The sequence below is a fragment of the Triticum aestivum genome, chromosome 3B (genome assembly GCF_018294505.1).
Source record: "Triticum aestivum cultivar Chinese Spring chromosome 3B, IWGSC CS RefSeq v2.1, whole genome shotgun sequence".
In the NCBI taxonomy this organism is placed as follows: domain Eukaryota; kingdom Viridiplantae; phylum Streptophyta; class Magnoliopsida; order Poales; family Poaceae; genus Triticum; species Triticum aestivum.
Genome location: NC_057801.1, coordinates 115,622,284 through 115,636,673, shown reverse-complemented (window position 1 = coordinate 115,636,673; position 14,390 = coordinate 115,622,284). Strand labels below are relative to the sequence as shown.

General features: G+C 39.3%; 1 long non-coding RNA gene across 2 annotated transcripts; it reads left to right on the top strand.

Annotated features, from left to right (window-relative positions):
• Positions 1 to 520: 520 nt before the first annotated feature.
• On the top strand, positions 521 to 3,121 carry LOC123068909 (uncharacterized). Of its 2 annotated transcripts, XR_006432098.1 has the most exons (3): positions 521 to 1,209; positions 2,275 to 2,394; positions 2,823 to 3,121. It is a non-coding gene; the product is annotated as an uncharacterized lncRNA (long non-coding RNA). The 2 variants fall into 2 exon arrangements; XR_006432097.1 differs by lacking the exon at positions 2,823 to 3,121 and having other exon boundaries at positions 2,275 to 2,395.
• The last annotated feature ends 11,269 nt before the right edge of the window (positions 3,122 to 14,390 follow it).

The following is a 14,390-nucleotide window of genomic DNA, read 5'->3' as shown; positions in this document are numbered from 1 at the left end:
ATCATTGGGTGGCTTGCAATATCATTTGCAAATGTAAGGTTTCTTAATTTACGCCTGTTATTTTTACTGATGCTTCCTTCTAAATTGTTCCACGCGGGATTGTTCTGAATTGAACAAATGTTATTTTAACTTCCTCCTGAATTATGCTGTGCAGGACTCCGTATTTTTGTTCATGGGCCGATTGTTGGAAGGGTTTGGGATTGGTGTGATTCCTACACAGTCTGTATCCCTATTCTCCTAACCTTGTAAACAAATTCACTCCAGAGTTCAAACATGAATGATAATGCGTTTGCTTTCTTACTGTTGTGTTGTTGCTATGGCCTATGATATGATTGTTTCCCCTAGCGTAATCATAATCCAACAATATTTCTATCTGTTCGGTCTTTGTACAGAAAAGAACAAGAACACCAAAATAATATCTAGACCAAAGGAACTTAATTAGCCTATAAGAAGAACTGAAAATGCCGACATTCTGTAAGTTGAGAAATATCATATATTACAGCGGCCGGGGTGTAGATAAGTGTGGTTAGAAGTTAGAACAACGAGATCCAGATCAAGTGCCTGATGCCACGCTTCTCCCTGTGAGATTTATCTATTTTTCCTTTATAGATGATGCATATATTTGTAATCCTCCATAGACTTTGCCAAATGTTAGCATGGTTCCTTTATGTTAGTTCTTCCTGTACTTGCTGAGGTGAAGGGATTATGATTTACAAAATGACACTTATGCCAAGCATTTAGGAAAGAATCAGCTTGTATGAAATTATTAGCATGCACTACTTCTCAAGAAAATATTAGTTAGCAAATGTGGTATGATGTGATAGTCCTCCTGCCAAGCGCCCTCTTCAGAAAAGAGAAAATATTCTATGATGACATGCAATGTGATTAGTCATGAATGGTACAAGGTTCCTAAATTGACATGATAGCGTGTTTAATTATTCTTTAGTTGATCATGTTACTTATTGGCGAATGCTTAATTTGGACATAGGTTCCTCGTTTCCTCACTTATGTTATGTGAAAATGTGAGGGAATCACTGGGGAACCGCCATTGGGGATGCGGGAATCACATGCCGCCGCCACCTGGACGCGCTAGCCACTGCTACCACAGGGGACACGGGCGCACGTGGCAGCCGCTGCTGCCACAGGAGCCACGGGCTCAAGTGGAAGTCGTCATTGCCTCAGGTCCTTCGATCGTGCGGCTGGCTTCGAGTGAGTATGAACCACTTCTAGATACATACGTACATATGCTTCAATCTACTTTTAGGATGCTTTTTTGGCATTTGTGGTTGATTCAGGGTGCTGGGGAGGGGGGGGACTCTGTTTGTCAGGAGAATCTACAGAAACATCAAATGCGTAAATTGCTGCTCAGATTCTAGGCTATTAGCATAGTAATATGATGCTCTCAGGTTCTCAGGCGATACTCGAGTGTGTAACTCAATTTGTCAGTTTAGTTGGAGTCCATGTTAGCCACTTTGTAGTGTGTTCCTCAATTCCGGTGAAATATTTATTTGCCTGCTCTGCAATTTTTCTTACCTCCCAGGTCAATTTTTTGTTCTTACCTCTAAACTCTTCTTCAGATTGATTTGGCTATTTCCCATCCATTATATGATAGATAGATTGATGGTTCGCAGACCCATGACAACCCCTTGGAATGCCTATCCTCTCTATATTTACATGCTTATAGACTTGCAGAAACACGGGCTGGTTGTCTCTGTTTATCTTTATACTTAACTTATAGACTAAAACACAGCCGTGAAGAACAATGGGTCATTTTGTCATGAAGCATGAGAATGATAATACCACCTCAAGTGGGGATAACACAAAAAAAAGAGGAGTTGTGATTACTCAATCTAGACAAATCTACTCTTCTGTCAGTTACGCATCTGTAAAATGAAGATGAGTGTAGGTGGTCATTGTACATCTTAAGGGCCTTTACTGGTTGTATTTTTCACTCTTATGTCGGTAAAATCAAGATGAGTGTAGGTAGTCATTGTATATCTGAAGGGTCTTTACTGGTTGTATTCTTTCTTTTTTTCAATTCACATGATCAGTGCTACCTCTTATGTGTATTGCTAGGCTACAGTTTGGCTTTTCTATTTACTGCTACAGTTGGGTTCTATCTCAAACTACAAAAAACATGTGTATCATGCACATGATGGTTGATGCAAGCCCATGCTTCTCACAGCTTCAATTGAAGTTTTTGTGCTACTCTATTCTTAGTTATATTTCTTATCGATGTGAGATTTCATTACTAGACATTTACCTATTATGCAGTTCTTCAGTGACAGCTGAATTAGCTGAAGGCGACAATGAGCATCAATTTGTTTTCCTTAGATGAACATTCTACATTAAGTTGTAACTTCTTCAGTACAGGTTGCATGCAATTTTTTTATGGTTAGTTCCAGATTATCCCCTTTTTGTGTACATTTAGTAGATGCTTATATGAATCTATGCCGTCTTCTCTCTTGCTAAAGTTTACATTGAATTCTGTTAAGATTTCCTATTCTTTTTTAATGATGTACTTACTCAAAGCTTCTCTCTCCTACTAGGCTAATTTAGGGAGTTTTACTGGATCATATTCGTTATGTATCCTTTCGTTTAGACATTCGTCCAATTGAATTTTCTCATCCACTCTGTTAAGTTATTCTCATTGAATTTGCTGCTCATGGGTTAACCTGTCCGGAGATTGCCTTTTATTTGTCTGTAATGTGATGCATTTATTTTAAGAATCCGGTTAAGCTCATGTTCAGCTCGTGTAATGATGTTGCATCATTGATCCATTCAAAAATATTTCCCCATTCTTGAATTGTCTGTAAATTCAGGAAATAAAGTTATATTGCAAGAACTGGAACTGAAGGAAGACCCAAACTCTGAGCACCACATTCTCTAAGGGCCCTTCTATTTGAAATACACTTATGCAGAAGTATGCCCTTATTGCTTTTGTAATGTATGTGACTTCTTATTTGAAATACACTTATGCAGAAGTATGACTTCAGTGCTATTGTACTATATGTGACTGACATCTAGATGCACTTCTGAAGATCATTTGTATGTCTTGCATGTGGCATAATTGTATGTGTGACCGACTTCATTTTTATACGTGCGTTGCACGTGCACGCTTACTAGTTAGTAGGTAAAGATTTTGTTTTTTCCCTAAAAATAAATTTCGGATTGATGGCGCCCCCTATTTTTTATTTCTTTTTACTTTTTTATTTCTGTTTTGGTTTTTTATCTCAAAATTAATTTCGGATTTCCAAAATATCAAACAATTGCGAGTTCTGAAAAAAGTAGGAAAATGGTAAACTGTTTGTGAATTTAAAAAATATTCTAAAAATCAAAAAATGTTCACGACTTAAAAAATTGCTCACAAATTATAAACAAATCACGATTTCTAATGATTTCATGAAATAAAAAATGTTCATGATTTTTTTAAATGAGCCAATATTCAAAGCATATTCAGGAATTTAAAAATCATGTCCATCAGCTTTTAGAAAATGTTCACAAAAATTAAAACACATCTGTAAATAATGAACAAAACTAATTGTAGGTTCCATAAAGGTTTTATTAGGAGATCTATATAGCTCGTTTTATGATTTTATTTAGTCCTTTGCGTTGGGTAAAAAAGGGTTTCCGTGTTTTGTACAACGCTGAACCCAACAAAATTGACATAACTTTCTAAGTGTTTGTTTTTGTAAGCTATATTAAAATGACTAAATGTCTATTTTGCTTCCATACACAGTTATGCTTATTTTCATATCACAATAGTGGTTATGGTAAACACCGCTACGCTAAGTCCAGACGAGACACTTTATTTATCAGTATAGCTCAGGCAGGGTCCGTCAATGCAGTTTGCTCAGCCACAAAATATTTTGTTGTGACGCCTTCAAAAATCAAGTCTTGATGAGCATCATATTGTTCATTTTTAAAATTACATTTTAAAAGTGTCTTATCGCATCATGACATGATTTGTATATACTTTGTGAATTTGATTCATACTTTTTTATATCTACCACACATGTATAACTTGATAGTTTTTTTCCGTTGCAAGGCACGGGCATTTCCAAAAATGTTCGCTAAGTCAAAAAAAGTTCGTCAAATTCAATAACTATTCCACCCAATTTCTAAATATTTTCATCGATTATAGAATGTTTGCCAGTTCAGGAAAATTGCTTAAAAATGTTCACAATTTTTAAAAAATGTTTGTAAATAGCAAAAAATATTCATAAATTGGAAATCATGTCATGATGCGATAAGACACTTTTAAAATGTAATTTCAAAAATGAACAATATGATGCTCATCAAGACTTGATTTTTTAAGGCGTCACAACAAAATATTTTGTGGCTGAGCAAACTGCATTGAATATTTTTTCAAAAATGTTCTTGATTGTAGAAAATGTTCAGAAATTTGTAATAGTATGTTGTTTGCGATTTCAAATATGTGCATGAGTTTAACAAATTGTTCATAATTTCAAAATGTTCATGATTTCGAGAAAATGAGAGAGATATTGTATCTCGGTGATGCAACGAAATGTGATCATGACCATTTAAAATTATGATTTTTTTTTCTCCCGTTGCAACGCACGGGCCCTTTTGCTAGTAATAATAAAGCACGTAGGGTTTCTGTCGTACGTCGTCGCCAATTTTGCAAAAAAGTCCCTCTGTTTCCGCAAAATCAACCCGCAGTACATATTAAGTGGATCTGGGAAACTATTCGTGGATCTCGCGACGGACGAATCGAGACGGAGATGCCATGGTGGACGGGAACGGAGGTGGAGCCGCGGGACAAAGGAGGCTCAGGGTTGACCTCAAAAGAGAGGCCGGAGGGGAGCAACACTGGCCCCGCTGGGCCAGTAGCGCTCGTGGTGCTGTGGTGGGGTGGCATTGTGTCACTCGTCGACCGGTGGCTTGGAGTTGGAGGTGTCGGACCGAGGCGACGGTGACGCGCGAGGCAAGGGAGCGATGTCTATGGCGCCTACATGGCAAGCAGCAGGGGGGCGAAGGGGGAGCGCTAGGTGGCGCAAGGCACAACAAAAGATGAGGAAGCGGCGGACGGCAGCGACTTGTGCTCGCCGGCAACGGGCCCAACCAAGTCCCCGCGCGTGCTGGCCGGCCGCCAGATCCGGCGAGCGATGGGGGCTGCTGCGAGCAACAGAGCCACCAGCCACCCATCGGGAGGAGGGGCTCCACCAACACGGCACGGGGACGCCGCCCCGGCTCGGCTCCCTATGTGCCGAAGAGAAGACCGCCGCCGCCCCGGCCGATGCTCTACCAGAACCTCCCGCGCGGAGGGAAAGGACGGGGTGATCCTGCCGCTGCTCTCGAGCTTGGTGGGGGAGGGGGAGGAGGGGGCGGGGCGAAATCCCGGCGACGGTGTGTGGGCTCAAGCGGCAACGACGGTACATCCAGTGAGAGCTCGGTCTCTGGATGGGGGCGAGGTCGGGATGTTTCATCGAGAGCCTCTCAGAAGAGAAAAGAAAACAGAGGAGATAAGGCTGCGAGCGAGCGAGCGAAAAAAGAAAAGGCTGCGAGCGAGCGACCGAAAGAAAAGACTGGAAGCGAGCGCCAGCGAGGCGGCTGGTTTCTTCTAGCCAGCCAACGTGTTAGCTGGCTAACGTGGCACAGCATACATCGACTGTTTTTAAATAAAGTGCATTCTGGATCCTTGCGTGGATGTTTTTATAGTCTTTTTTTAAGGTTAGAGCATACGTGGATGGATAAGAATTAGGCAATGTTGTACACTTGGACTAATATATATACACACAGGTTAGAGCATACACAGTGAAACCATATATGCTTGCACGGCCAATAAAAATAAATACAAAATAAATTGTTTTGATGCGTTGTTAATCTCGGTTCATACGAGTGCATAACAAATAGTCAGTGCAAAACACAGACATTTACGTGCAAGGACAATAGAGTCTTTAGTTGATCTCAACAAAGTTATTGTTTCAATCAGGAAAACGATGCCATGCCTGATGTTCCTAATGGTGGACATGTTGGATGTGGTACGGAGCAACTTCGCAACCACTTTATACACACCTTTGCCCCAAACATTGATGTTAAGAAGGAACAAGAACAATTACATCCAGATAAAATTACTTTGAAAGTGATGCATGCACAACATTTTTTTTGATGGTAGTACAATGATCAATCTGTTGATGTGATTTACTTTTTCACTACGCATCGCCGATCTGATCTGCTCAGTCGTAACATTTCTCTGCTTTCTAAATTGTATCCATGAAAAACATGACACTAGCAACACATGCATCACCATTAATTAAACTCACTCATGCTTAATTCAAACTATATTTAGGGCTACCATAGTACATAAATATATTTAAACAAAAGAATATAGTAAAATAAATAACCTACTTTAGGAACCGACTAAGCAAAGATTCAATTGTGATGCAGAATCCTGCATATATCGCACATAAAATAGGAAGTTAAAACATCTATACCACAAGGATTTCACGATTAGCACACACGAGAGAAGCATGCATGACTGGACGCCAACTATACCCCACTTTTATTGTCTGATGATAGCTCAAAATAAGCATTGCGTGCACGGTATTTTAATTATCGATATGGTATCTAAAGATAAGGTTTTTCATCAGGTTAGTTGACTAGGATCCACGTCAAATTAGTGCCACAAAAGAATTATGTTGTTAATTGAACAATCATTTGGATATACCCCGCGGCGTAAACCGGCCGGAAGTATAACCTGGCCGGACTTGGCAGTTTATTTGAAGACCCCGCTGACAATTGGTGATTTACTGGCGACCCGCCCTGACCTGGCGGTTTACAAGCAACCCGCCTGGTCATTATGACTCACTAGTGACCCGGCGGGCGGGTCAGACGGATGACAAGGCCCAAGGCCCAGAAGGCCGGTTCATACTATGGTGAGCCGGTTTAAGAGAAAGGCGTGAGGAATATTTCCATTACAAGGAGCAAGACCCGGACTTGTATCCGGTTTATATTAGAAGGTAGACTAGTCCTAATCCTAATAGGACTACACATGTAACCCGCCCCTCTAACTTATATAAAGAGGGGCAGGGCTCCCCAAAGAGGGACAAGAAAGAAGAAACAATCTCTAGGGCTAGACACAAAGAGCCGGTTTACGGCGACTCCCTCGTGATGATAATGAGACCTAGCCACAAACAGCATGTAGGGCTATTACCGTATGATGTTTCCCGGGGCCCAAAGCTGTCTAAATACTTGTCTTGTGTGTTGATCCGCCCTGCGTCTCTCGTCCCACTCAACCCCTCTCAAGCTACCAAATAGATGTGTTGCCCTCGCGACTAAGTCCTGACACTAAGGACATCTGCCGTGACAAAACCACGACAGCCACCTTTGCCCGGTGCCATCTAGCAAACAATATGGTACAAGTGCTTCGACTCCCACTGCTAAAAAAACTTGCGCTTGTGGTGGTTGATCTGTCGGAGGCCGCACTACACAGCATCATCCATTCCAGCTGCCCTGCCCTGGAGCGCTTGCTGCTTGTTTTTGCAATGGAAATTCGTATCCGTTGTCTCAAAATAAAGTCGCCCCACCTTGTAAGCATGGGAATTTGTTTTTTTTGTACATGATCTCATCATTGAAGATGCCCCTTCACTTCAAAGGTTGCTCCTTGATTCTGCTATAGTACCTTCGCAAATAACAGTAGTCTCTACGCCTAAACTAGAGACCTTGGGTGCAATTCGTGATCCTTTTAGATGGTTCAAGATGGTGTTTGGCTCCACACCTATTGAGGTATTGTATATTATTCACGTAAACTTTTGTAATCTGCTTTTTTCATTTGTGCGCATAAGTTAAGTATCATCTTGGAGTACACTTTTGGTACTAATATTATGTTCTATGCTCAATGAAGAACTTGTCCATCCTATCAGTGGTGGTGGATTCTGTCAAGACCTTACATAACAGTATGTGGTGTTTTGATCTGAACATGATTACTGGCTTGCTGCAATGCTTTCCATGTCTGGAGAATTTGTATATAAAGGTGATGACTTCACGCACATTGAAAGCCCATATATAATGTACTGTAATTAATCATTCAGCTATCACTCTTTCAATATAATCTTTTTAGACATTAACTGTTTTCAATCTTCATCTCTATTTAGGCACTAACACATGGACGAGAAGGTATAACCAATCGATGGTTCAAGAAGCACCAGGATTTCTCCAGATCTCATGACATTCGTTTGAAGATAGTAATGCTGGAAGGATATGCATCCAACAATGCAAACACTAGCTTTGTGATACGTCTCCAACATATCTATAATTTTTGATTGCTCCATGCTACTTTATCTACTGTTTTGGACTATATTGGGCTTTATTTTCCACTTTTATATTATTTTTGGGACTAACCTATTAACCGGAGGTCCAGACCAGAATTGTTGTTTTTTTTGCCTATTTCAGTATTTCGAAGAAAGCAGAATATCAAACAGAGTCCAAACGGAATGAAACCTTCGGGAACGTGATTTTCTCACCCAACGTGATCCAGGAGAGTTGGACCCTGCTCCAAGGAACAAAAGAGGCAGTCACGAGGGTGGAGGGTGCACCCCCCGTGGGCGCGCCCCCCTACCTTGTGGGCCCCCTGCTGCTCCACCGACGTACTCCTTCCTCCTATATATACCTACGTACCCCCGAAAGATCAGAGCGGGAGCCAAAAACCTAATTCCACCGCCGCAACTTTCTGTATCCACGAGATCCCATCTTGGGGCCTGTTCCGGAGCTCCGCCGGAGGGGGCATCTACCACGGAGGGCTTCTACATCAACACCATAGCCCCTCCGATGAAGTGTGAGTAGTTTACTTCAGACCTTCGGGTCCATAGCTAGTAGCTAGATGGCTTCTTTTCTCTTTTTAGATCTCAATACAATGTTCTCCCCCTCTCTTGTGGAGAACTATTCGATGTAATCTTCTTTTTGCGGTGTGTTTGTTGAGACCGATGAATTGTGGGTTTATGATTCAGATTATCTATGGAAAATATTTGATTCTTCTCTGAATTCTTTTATGTATGATTGAGTTATCTTTGCAACTCTCTTCGAATTATCCGTTTGGTTTGGCCAACTAGATTGGTAGTTCTTGCAATGGAAGAAGTGCTTAGCTTTGGGTTCGATCTTGCGATGTCCTTACCCAGTGACAGAAAGGGGTTGCAAGGCATGTATTGTATTGTTGCCATCGAGGATAACAAGATAGGTTTTTTATCATATTGCATGAATTTATCCCTCTACATCATGTCATCTTGCTTAAGGCGTTACTCTGTTTTTAACTTAATACTCTAGATGCATGCTGGATAGCGGTCGATGAGTGGATTAATAGTAGTAGATGCAGAATCCTTTCGATCTACTTGTCTTGGACGTGATGCCTATATACATGATCATTGCCTAGATATGCTCATAACTATGCTCAATTCTGTCAATTGCTCAACAGTAATTTGTTCACCCACCATAGAATACTTATGCTCTTGAGAGAAGCCACTAGAGAAACCTATGGCCCCCGGGTCTATTCTCATCATATCAATCTCTATCTCTTTATTACTTGCTTTGTTTTTAATTTGCCTTTTACTTTTCACTTTGAATCTATCTATCAAAAATACCAAAAATATTATTTATCATCTCTATCAGATCTCACCCTCGTAAGTGACCGTGAAGGGATTGACAACCCCTAATCGTGTTGGTTGCGAGTAGCTATCGTTTTGTGTAGGTACGAGGGACTTGTGCGTGGTCTCCTACTGGATTGATACCTTGGTTCTCAAAAACTGAGGGAAATACTTACGCTACTTTACTGCATCATCATCTCCTCTTCGGGGAAATCCAATGCAGTGCTCAAGAGGTAGCAAGAAGAATTTCTAGCACCGTTGCCGAGGAGGCTTACGCAAGCAAGTCAACAATACCAAGTACCCATCACAATCCCTATCTCTCGCATTACATTATTTGCCTCTCGTTTTCCTCTCCCCCACTTCACCCTTGCTGTTTTATTCACCCTCTCTTTCCCAATCTCCTCCTCTCTTTCCCGTTTGCCTTTTTCCCCTTGCCTTTCTGTTTGCTCGTGTGCTAGTTTGCTTGCTTGTGTGTTGGATTACTTGTTGCCATGGCACAAGATAATACCAAATTGTGTGACTTCTCGAATACCAATAATAATGATTTCCTTAGTACTCCGATTGCTCCTCTTAATAATGATGAGTCTAGTGAAATCAATACCGCTTTGTTGAATCTTGTTATGAAAGATCAATTCGCCGGCCTTCCTAGTGAAGATCCCGCTACTCATCTAAATAATTTTGTTGATTTGTGTGATATGCAAAAGAAGAAAGATGCGGATAACAATATTGTCAAATTGAAGTTATTTCCGTTTTCACTTAGAGATCGGGCTAAAGTTTGGTTTTCATATTTGCCTAAAAATAGTATTGATTCTTGGAACAAGTGCAAAGATGCTTTTATCTCTAAGTATTTTCCTCCCGCTAAGATTATCACTCTTAGGAACGATATCATGAATTTTAAACAACTTGATCATGAGCATGTTGCCCAATCTTGAGAAAGAATGAAATTAATGCTTCGCAATTGCCCTACTCATGGTTTGAATTTATGGATGATCATACAAAATTTTTATGCCGGATTGAATTTTGCTTCTAGAAATCTTTTAGATTCGGCCGCGGGAGGCACGTTTATGGAAATTATGTTAGGAGATGCTACAAAATTGCTTGATAATATTATGGACAATTATTCTCAATGGCACACCGAAAGATCTTCTAGTAAAAAAGTGCATGCTATAGAAGAAATTAATGTTTTGAGTGAAAAGATGGATGAACTTATGAAGATGTTTGCTCCTAAAAATACTCCTCTTGATCTCAATGATATGCCTTTGTCTACCTTGCTTGAGAATAATAATGAATCTATGGATGTGAATTTTGTTGGTAGGAATAGTTTTGGAAACAACGCATATAGAGGGAATTTTAATCCTAGGCCTTATCCTAGTAATCCTTCTAATAATTATGGAAATTCCTACAACAACTCTTATGGAAATTTTAATAAGATGCCCTCTGAATTTGAGAGTAGTGTTAAAGATTTTATGAATTCACAAAAGAATTTTAATACTTTGCTTGAAGAGAAATTGCTTAAAGTTGATGATTTGGCTAGGAATGTTGATAGAATTTCTCTTGAAATTGATTCTTTAAAGATTAGATCTATTCCTCCTAATCATGATATCAATGAGTCTCTCAAATCCATGAGAGTTTCCATTGATGAGTGCAAAGAAAGAACCACAAGGATGCGTGCTCCCAAAGATGCCTTTATTAAAGCATGTTCTTCCAATTCCTATGAAAATCAAGATGAAGATCTAAAAGTTATTGATGTGTCCCCCATTAAAGCTTTGTTTTGCAATATGAATCTTGATGAAACTTAATATAATCTTCCTTTACCTAGAAGGTGTTCTAAGAATTTGGAGTTTCTAGATCTTGATGATGAAATTTATGAAAGTGGGATTGAAAGAAATAAAAACCTAGATGTTGCTAAACCGACTATTTTGGATCTCAAGGAATTTAATTATGAAAATTGCTCTTTGATTGGTTGTATTTCCTTGTTGCAATCCGTTCTAGATTCTCCACATGCTTATAGTCAAAATAAGGCCTTTACCGAACACATTGTTGATGCCTTGATGCAATCTTATGAAGAAAAACTTGATTTGAAAGTTTCTATCCCTAGAAAACTCTATGATGAGTGGGAACCTACTATTAAAATTAAAATCAAAGATTATGAGTTTCATGCTTTGTGTGATTTGGGTGCTAGTGTCTCTACTATTCCCAAAGCTTTGTGTGATTTGCTAGATTTCTGTGACTTTGATGATTGCTCTCTAAACTTGCATCTTGTAGATTCCACTATTAAAAAGCCTATGGGAAGAATTAATGATGTCCCTATTGTTGAAAATAGGAATTATGTGCCCATAGATTTTATCGTTTTTGATATAGATTGAAATCCTTCATGTCCTATTATTCTTGGTAGACCTTTCCTTAGAACGATTGGTGCAATTATTGATATGAAGGAAGGGAATATTAGATTCCAATTTCCCTTAAAGAAGGGCATGGAACACTTCCCTAGAAAGAAAATAAAATTACCATATGAATCTATCATGAGAGCCACTTATGGATTGCCTACCAAAGATGGCAATACCTAGATCTATCCTTGCTTTTATGCCTAGCTAGGGGCGTTAAACGATAGCGCTTGTTGGGAGGCAACCCAATTTTATTTTGTGTTTTTTGTTTTTGCTTCTGTTTAGGAATAAATAATCCATATAGCCTCTGTTTAGATGTGGTTTTGTCTTTTAATTAGTGTTTGTGCCAAGTAGAACCTATAGGATAACCTACGATGGTAGTTGATTTGATTCTGCTGAAAAACAGAAACTTTGCGCGCACGAATGTAATTTTGTTAAATCACAGGAACATGCTTTTGTGTTGATTCTTTTTTATGCTGTTCAATAAACAAATTTTCCAGGACTTCCTATTTTCGTAGAATCTGTAGAGTTCCATAAGTTTGCGTTAGTTACAGATTGCTAGAGACTGTTCTGTTTTTGACAGATTCTGTTTTACGTGTGTTGTTTGCTTATTTTGATGAATCTATGGCTAGTAAAATAGTTTATAATCCATATAGGAGTTGGAATACAGTTGGTTTAACACCAATATAAATAAAGAATGAGTTCACTACAGTACCTTGAAGTAGTCTTTTGTTTTCTTTCTCTAACGGAGCTCACGAGATTTCTGTTGAGTTTTGTGTTGTGAAGTTTTCAAGTTTTGGGTGAATTCTTTTGATGGATTATGGAACAAGGAGTGGCAAGAGCCTAAGCTTGGGGATGCCCATGGAACCCCCCAAGATAATCCAAGGACACCAAAAAGTCAAAGCTTGGGGATGCCCCGGAAGGCATCCCCTCTTTCGTCCACTTCCATCGGTAATTTACTTGGAGCTATATTTTTATTCACCACATGTTATGTGTTTTGCTTGGAGCGTCTTGTATTATTTGTGTCTTTGCTTGTTAGTTTACCACAATCATCCTTGATGTACACACCTTTTGAGAGAGCCATACATGATTTGGAATTTGTTAGAATACTCTATGTGCTTCACTTATATCTTTTGAGCTTGATAGTTTTGCTCATAGTGCTTCACTTATATCTTTTGAGCGTGATAATTTTTGCTCTAGTGCTTCACTTTTATCTTTTAGAGAACGGTGGTGGATTTGTTTTAAAGGAACTATAGATCTCTCATGCTTCACTTAGATTATTTTGAGAGTCGTTAATAGCATGGTAATTTGCTTAATGTTAATATACTTGGTATTGAAGATATGTGAAACTTTCTTTTGAGTGTGTTGAATACTAAGATAAGTTTGGTGCTTTATAATTGTTTTGAGATATGGAGGTGATATTATCAAAGTCGTGCTAGTTGAGTAATTATGAATTTGAGAAATTCTTGTGTTGAAGTTTGCAAGTCCCGTAGCATGCACGTATGGTTAAAGTTGTGTAACAAATTTGAAACATGAAGTGTACCTGGCTTGTGCAACCTTATGAGTGGCGGTCGGGGACGAATGATGGTCTTTTCCTACCAATCTATCCCCCTAGGAGCATGCGCGTAGTACTTGATTTTTGATGACTTCTAAATTTTTGCAATAAGTATATGAGTTCTTTTGACTAATGTTGAGTCCATGGATTATACGCACTTTTACCTTTCCGCCTTTGCTAGCCTCTTCGGTACCGTGCATTGCCCTTTCTCACCTTGAGAGTTGGTGCAAACTTCGCCGGTGCATCCAAACCCCGTGATACGATACGCTCTATCACACATAAACCTCCTTATATCTTCCTCAAAACATCCACCATACCTACCTATTATGGCATTTCCATAGCCATTCCGAGATATATTGCCATGCAACTTCCACCATCATCATCATGACATACATTACTTTTGTCATATTGCCATTGCATGATCATGTAGTTGACATCGTATTTGTGGCAAAGCCACCTTGCATTATTTTTCATACATGTCACTCTTGATTCATTGCACCATCCCGGCACACCGCCAGAGGCATTCATATAGAGTCATATCTTGTTCTAAGTTTCGAGTTGTAATCTTTATGTTGTAATCAATAGAAGTGTGATGATCATCACTATTAGAGCATTGCCCATAGAAAAAAAGAAAAAAAAGAAAAAAAAGAAAGGCAAAAAAAGGCCCAAAAAAAGAATAAAAAAAAGAAAAAAAAGAAAAAAAGAAAAGAAAAAGGGCAATGCTACTATCTTTTTTCCACACTCGTGCTTCAAAGTAGCACCTTGTTCTTCATGTAGTGAGTCTCATATATTGTGCTTCAAAGTAGCACCTTGTTCTTCATGTAGTGAGTCTCATAAGTTGTCTTTTTATAC